This window comes from Neopelma chrysocephalum, unplaced genomic scaffold (genome assembly GCF_003984885.1).
Source record: "Neopelma chrysocephalum unplaced genomic scaffold, ASM398488v2 Primary Assembly neopelma1_96737, whole genome shotgun sequence".
In the NCBI taxonomy this organism is placed as follows: domain Eukaryota; kingdom Metazoa; phylum Chordata; class Aves; order Passeriformes; family Pipridae; genus Neopelma; species Neopelma chrysocephalum.
Genome location: NW_020925381.1, coordinates 849,818 through 856,914, shown reverse-complemented (window position 1 = coordinate 856,914; position 7,097 = coordinate 849,818).

Here is a 7,097-nt window from a genome sequence, read left to right as displayed (position 1 = left end):
TGTATTTTATGTTGTGAAACAGAACACAGGTTTCAAAGATTTGTTCTCTCAGTTTACTGATTATTTTATAATCAAAGCAACATAAGACTACTTCTAGTGCATTTGAGTTCATGCATAGTGTCCATTTATAATAGCTACTATTAGAAGAAGAAAATTTTTTTTTTCCTCTCCGTTCACCTACATATATGCAAAAATATGAGAAAGAAAAGTTGGCTTTTACTTTACCGTAGAGACCAACTGATTTAGCATTGCCCATGCTTGAGGAAATGGATAAAAACTGAAGTGTGTCTGAATTACAGTGTCCAATTAAAACAATCCTGGTATTTAGTATATTCAAAACGTGTATTCAAACTCTATGGGTTAAACTCATAACTAATTACTAGTGCTACTCACTGGTTCAGTGTCTTAATCCCTACTAAAAGATCTGCCTGTGTTGCATTTCAAAGGGGAGCATTTATATAAGGTTGCAGGCTTGAGGTCTGAGTTTCTAAACTCAGCTGCTCTCCTCATGTGGTGGGAGCATCTCCAATTCAGCATTTGAGAGCTAAGTGTCGAAAGAGGACAATTCCATGCTGTTTGTGGAGATGTGAACTCGTTGCTTTCATGGCAGTTTTCTCTTTCCATGTGGTTGTAAGTGTCTACAATTGGATATGTGGTCTGTGAACTAACACTTTTCCAAGGAAGGGTTGTTCATTGCAGCTGCATGGTAGGTAGATGAGTTGACACATAGTCTGGGTAGTAGCACTAAGAAACTAGCAGTGCAGTATCCTGATTAGAGTGTATTCTATGGTAGAACACCACCAAGGGAACTCTACTGAAAACTAGACCTTCAGTTCAAGCAGCTTAAATATTAATTTGTTAAGTAAATTAATCCTTTAGACTACAACTACGGTTTTGAATATGTTACTGTCCCTGGTGAGTAAAACATACTTGAACTGTTTGAAAAGGAAGTCTTTGCTAAGCCCTAAGTTGTCTCACTGAACTTGAAAAAGGCACATGCCCATCAGAAAGGGGAACAAAGCATCTTCTAATACTGATGAATAATCACACTGAATAGAGGGACTCCAACTAGTCTTTTCAGCTGTCACATCACTGGGATAAAGATCTGCTTTCCTAGCTGGAAGATTGCCTATGTCTAGGATGGTCCTTGTTGCCTTTCTGATTTTGTCTACATCCTAACCGAGACACAGGTGATGTAACAGTTCTGTCTGTTTCCACTCTGCCACATGAAAGTGAGGGATTTCCTCGAACCCTTTATATTTGATCAACCTATCAATGCCCCTAAGGAGGATGAGACCCTTGCTCCCAACAGCCTGTCAGTTCCTCATTATAGGGACCCCACTGGAACAGCCTGCTATATCAGAGGGTGGTTTGACTAACCTATTCAGAGTCACATGCTGACAGTGTCTCCACTCTTAATTAGTATATTATCAGTTTTCTAAGGTGTTATCTGCTGTCAGTTGCTGCTAACACCCTTGAAGGACTCACAATAAGCAGTTTATGGAATAACACACTTTATTAACAAATATACTGATAGTAGAAGACTGTGGTCTTCTAAGGTTCAGAGATTGCTGTTGATAGCATACTGATTGCAAAAATGAATTGGGAGCAATATACAGATAAACTCTAATCATCAATGAAAACTAGCTCAAAATAATCATTTAGCATGCATACAATAAGGTTCTTACCCATCCTATGGGCATCCCTATGGGGAAGAAGGTTCAGTCTGTTAATCAGTTCCGGAAGTTATAATGCAGTTTTCTCTGACCTCTCTTCCCACTTAAATTGTATTTATATAATGTTCCTTGAGGAAGAGGAAAATGTAAAGTTAGAGGTAATTTCATGTTTAGGTAGAGTTTGAGTGACTTTAGTCATTTGGATATGTAGGGCATGAAAAGTAATACTTATTTTTTAGCTAATGAAGCAAAGTTCAGCTTTTGATTACCATCTGAATCATTCTTTTGGCTCAGTCCTATTAGCTTCATTGTTTTAAAAACAATGTTTTTAACGGAGTATAACCACCACACTGCTGTGTTGCTCCATCCTTTTTTTCGTATCTGTATTGTACTGAATTCCAAAATTTGGATATCAGAAAAAGAAACTACTGGGTTTAAACAGAAGTTGTGGGCTACAGAAGCTGGGAAAAACCCTCTTCATTGTCTTCATCTCTGTGGATTTTTCCTGCCTTCTCCATCAGGATGTGAAGAGACTTTTTACATAATGTGATCACATGTCCTATTGTATCTGCTCCTCCACACATAATCCTGTCTCAAGAGACGTGAATGTCTTTCCCCCATGAATATCCCCTGTGATGTATTTGTTAAGACCCCAAATTTGTTAACCTGGGTTTTCCCCTTATGTCACCCCCTGAAATCCCCTAATTGTAATAATTGTAATAGGTACAACCCCCTGTTGAATACGTAGACCCTAAACCCTTTAAATATGAACTTGTAAATCCAATAAACAATTCCAGTTTCATACCTCCCTGTGATCATCTTAGCTTTATTGACCTCTGCAGTATTGATTTCAAGAGTGCATGACCTCAGCACCTTTGTGCTGCTCTGCCCTTTGTTTCATGTTTCCCTTAGAGCAGTACACCAAGCTCCCTCAGCATTCCTGCTCCTGATTTTTTCACCAGTTTGTCCCTGGTGAGCTATAGCCAAGTAATGCACTCCTTTTTTACGAACTTTGTTTTTCAGCCTTCTCCTTATACACACATTCACAGAAGGTTCCCAAAGCAAAAGTTAAAGAAATGTTTGTTAATAATTTAATATGTGGTCCAAAACTGTAGTACAGAAAAGATTTAGTGTTTTTGTTTGAATGGACCATGTCAACCTGTTTTCACCCTTTGAAAATCCCCAATTTAAACTTATCCCAACTCGTAAACCAGACAATGTTTCTGCTTTCATATTCTCTTTAAATTAATTTGCTGGGAATTTATTATTCACACTGCACTTTCTGCACATAAAAGAGTTATTTTGCATGTTAAAAATGCATAATCAGCTATTTAACTATGTCACTTTCACCAGAGCCATCACCAAGTGCGCTTTTTTTATAAGAAATACATAATGAGAGCAGCCCTCTGCAAAAAAAAGAATAGAAGCCAGGAATGAATGTATGGCAATAATGTTAAAGCCCTACATTTAGATTTAAATCGATAGGAGAAGACTAGAACATTTTTCAATTTGAAACTTACTTTAAATAACTTCCAAAATTTCCTCTTAAAACTAACTGTGGTTTAGTGAACTGTATGCTGCTTATCTTACTGCCATCTTATTCAAAATGGTTTGAATTGTACTTAAACAACGAGTTTCATAAAGGGTTCAAAAATATTTCTGGAACAGTAATGTGATTTTTGAATCTGTAAAGCTAGTTCATGAATAACCAAGATGACACATTGTTAGACACCAGATCAGTGGTTATTGGGTCAGAACCACCTTGTGGGGAGTGTTTGGTGTGTGTGTGTGTGTGTGTGTGTGAAGGAGGAAGGGACGGGTCAAATCTCATGGAGGTGGGGTGGTGTCACATCCCTCATGGCAGCCCCTGGAGCCCACGTGGGGATGTCCCAGAGTAGTTGTCAGTCACTAACATCCTGGGAGAACTATAACACACCACAGCTCCTGGAGCCCCTAAGCCAGCTCAGATTGGCAGGGACAGGGATAACATTGCCCCTCACCCTGGCCTGGGACCCCACAGTGCCAGTGAGCCAGAGGCCCCACCCGAGGGGGGTTGGCCATAGGGACCAGAGCAGATGAAACCAAAGACATGTGTTTGCCTCGTGTTGCAGCCCTGCCACTTGGATGTGTGAAAGCTGGTCTTCCACAAGGTTGCGATGGTAGCTATGTAATCTGTCTCTCTCTCTTTCTCCTTCTGTCTTCTTGCTCCCTCTGCTTCTCTTTCTTTGCTCCTTTCTTGATCCTTTAGGTGACTTGGAGCTGGAGGGATTGGATTTTTACTTAAGTGTTGTGGAATAGTATGTGCTGTGTCAGTATTGTTGTGGAACATTTTGGCTAGCTTGGATGCTGCCCTTTTGAGCTTTTGCCAAGTTCCCTTATTTTTTCCCCTAAATTATTCATAAAAATACCTCTTGGTAACAAGTCTGTGGCTTATTCTCTTGACGCTATTGCGAGGTATTAAAAAACCCTAAATATATATCTTAAAATAAAACTCCCTGCTGAGCCCGTGAGCTTGCAGCTCCTGGGGCTAAAGTGTTACACACATCAAGCCCAAAACTATGAAATATTGTTTCTTGGCTATTTTATCTGTGCAATGTCTTTTCCTAACTTACTTTGTTTCATGGGATACTCATCATAAATTGTAGTTTAGCGGTGAAATACTTTCGGCATTCTAACAGCATTGTATTTACCATGTTGGTCAGATCAGAAAAGGTATGGCTCTTAGGCCAAGATGGAATAGTGTAGCTGTGTATCAGTTTAGTGTGGATACCTACTCCAATTTAAACTGCTAGCTACACCTGCTTACAAGTAAACATTATTTTCGCAAGATTTCCTCTTCTACATGTGCCAAATGCATTCTATCTGTACACGCACATGCCTTAAAATTGCCTAAAGACGTTTTCCTCCAGGATGTTTGGAGAAGATAATTAGCTGAGAAATTCCAGCAATGGAAGGAAAAGTGTTATTCACAGGGACAAGAAAATATTGAATTTTTATACTCATTAACTCTGATTGCTAAACAATTATATCTTTATAACATACTGTGCTGACAACATAGAGCTGTAGCAATAAAAGATCATTATTAATTATACATAGGAACGGATAATAAGCTCTTCAATCCAGATGTACTCCTAGTGTGTCAGATATGACACACTGGACCGTACAGAAGAACAGTCATTACATTTCAGTGATTCATCATCATCATGGCTGGACTTCGCGAACAAAGATTTGGGAAGGGCTCTACCCACATTTCTTGCAAGCGCGTTGGTGGCTAAAAAGGCCAATATGAGAAAGGCAAGTCCGGTTGCAAAAGGTACAGCAGAAAGACTCCTTAGATGGTATATTCTGCAAGGCTCAATTCTTTCTGCGTTGTCTTTTCTCCTCAAGGGTGATCCTGCGTGCTTTCTCAAAAGCATCAGCAGCGTTATAGATGGTGTGTCTCCAGACCTCCCGGTTGGAGGCCAGAGTAGACCAGTTATGTTGATCAATATGGCCGAGGCTGAGATGTTGTTTCAGGGAGTCCTTGTATCTTTTCTTCGGAGCTCCTCTCTTGCGGCAGCCGGAGGCAAGTTCACCATAAAGCAGGATCTTAGGGAGGCGGTGGGTGGTCCTTCATCCTGGAGACATGCCCTGCCCATCGCAGCTGCGTTCTCAGTAGCATGACCTCAATACTTGTGACTGCTGCCTGTTCAAGAACAGATGTATTGGTCACATAATCTGACCAGTGGATGTTCAGGATTGTACGGAGGCAGCGTTGATGGAAGCGTTCCAGGAAACGCAGGTGGTGGCGATAGATGACCCATGATTCGGAACCATATAAGAGAGTAGACAGCACTATGGCTCTGTAAACACTGATCTTGGTACTTTTCTTCAAGCGTTTATTACGCCATACTCTTTGATGGAGTTTTCCAAAAGCACTATATGCCTTCGCTAACCTGTTGTCTATCTCCCCGTCAATCTTCCCATCCGAGGAGATGAGGCTGCCTAGGTAATTAAACTGTTGGACTGATTTGAGCTCTGATTGGCCGATGGTGATGTGGGGATGATGGAGGACTTCCTGAGGTGCAGGTTGATGGAGAACTTTGTCTTCTATAAGCTGACTTCCAGCTCAAAGAGCTCAGCAGCATCTGCAAAGCAGGATGTTAAACGCTGCAGGGCTGCTTCTGTGTGGGCAACAAGGGCGGTGTCATGAGCATAAAGCAGCTCCCAGACAAGATGGTTTAGAGTCTTGGTGTGGGCCTTCAGTCGCCTTAGGTTGAATAGGCTTCCATCAGTACGATATCGAATGTAGATACCGTCCTGATCATTGAGATCTGCAGTGGCCCTTTGGAGCATCATGCTGAAAAAGACTGTGAATAGGGTAGGAGCGAGAACGCGGCCTTGTTTCACACCATTCTTTATTAGAAAGGGCTCAGAAAGTGTGTTGCCATATCTGACTTGGCTGTGCTGATCCTCATGAAGTGAGATGATCATTTGAAGGAACTTGGGGGGACAACCTAAAAGTTCCAAAATCTGCCAAAGACCTTTTCTGCTCACAGTATTGAAAGCCTTGGTGAGGTCGACAAAGGTTACATAGAGACCTTTGTTCTGTTCCCTACACTTCTCTTGCAGTTGTCTGAGAACAAATATCATGTCTGTGGTGCTCCTGTTGGCTCTGAAGCCACACTGACTTTCCAGTAGAATTCCTTCTGCTCTAGCAGGTATTGGTCTGTTCAGGAGTATTCTTGCCAGGATTTTGCCAGCAATGGAGAGCAGAGTAATACCACAGTAATTTGAGCAGTCTGATTTAGTACCTTTCTTCTTATAAAAGGTGATGATACCTGCATCACGAAGGTCTGAAGGTAGTTCGCCTAGTTCCCAACAGCGCATCATGAGCTCATGAAATTTAGCATGGAGTGCAAGGCCCCCATGTTTCCAGACTTCGGGTGGAATTCCATCAACCCCAGCTGCCTTGCCGATTTTCACCTGCTGTAGGGCCTTGAGGGTTTCTCCTAAAGTGGGGACAGTATCCAATTCGTATTTCATCGGTTGTTGTGTGATGAACTGAATTGTTGAGTCTTGGACTACACGGTTGGTACTGCAAAGAGTCTGAAAGTGTTCAGACCATCTGTTCAGAATGGAGGTTTTATCTGTCAGAAGCATTTGACCATCTGCACTGAGTAGTGGGCTTTGGACTCGGTATGTAGGCCCATATGCTGTTTTCAGGGCCTCACAGAATCCTTTGTGATCCCCTGTATCAGCACATAGTTGAGTTTTTGCAGCTAGATCGGTCCACCACTTGTTCTGGATGTCACGGGGTTTCTGTTGGAGCTGGCTGCATGCAAGACGAAAGGCTATTTTCCTTACGTGACAAGATGGCAGTGCAAGGTGTGCTTGGTGAGCAGTTCTCTTCTTCCTCAACAATTCCTGGATTTCTTGATT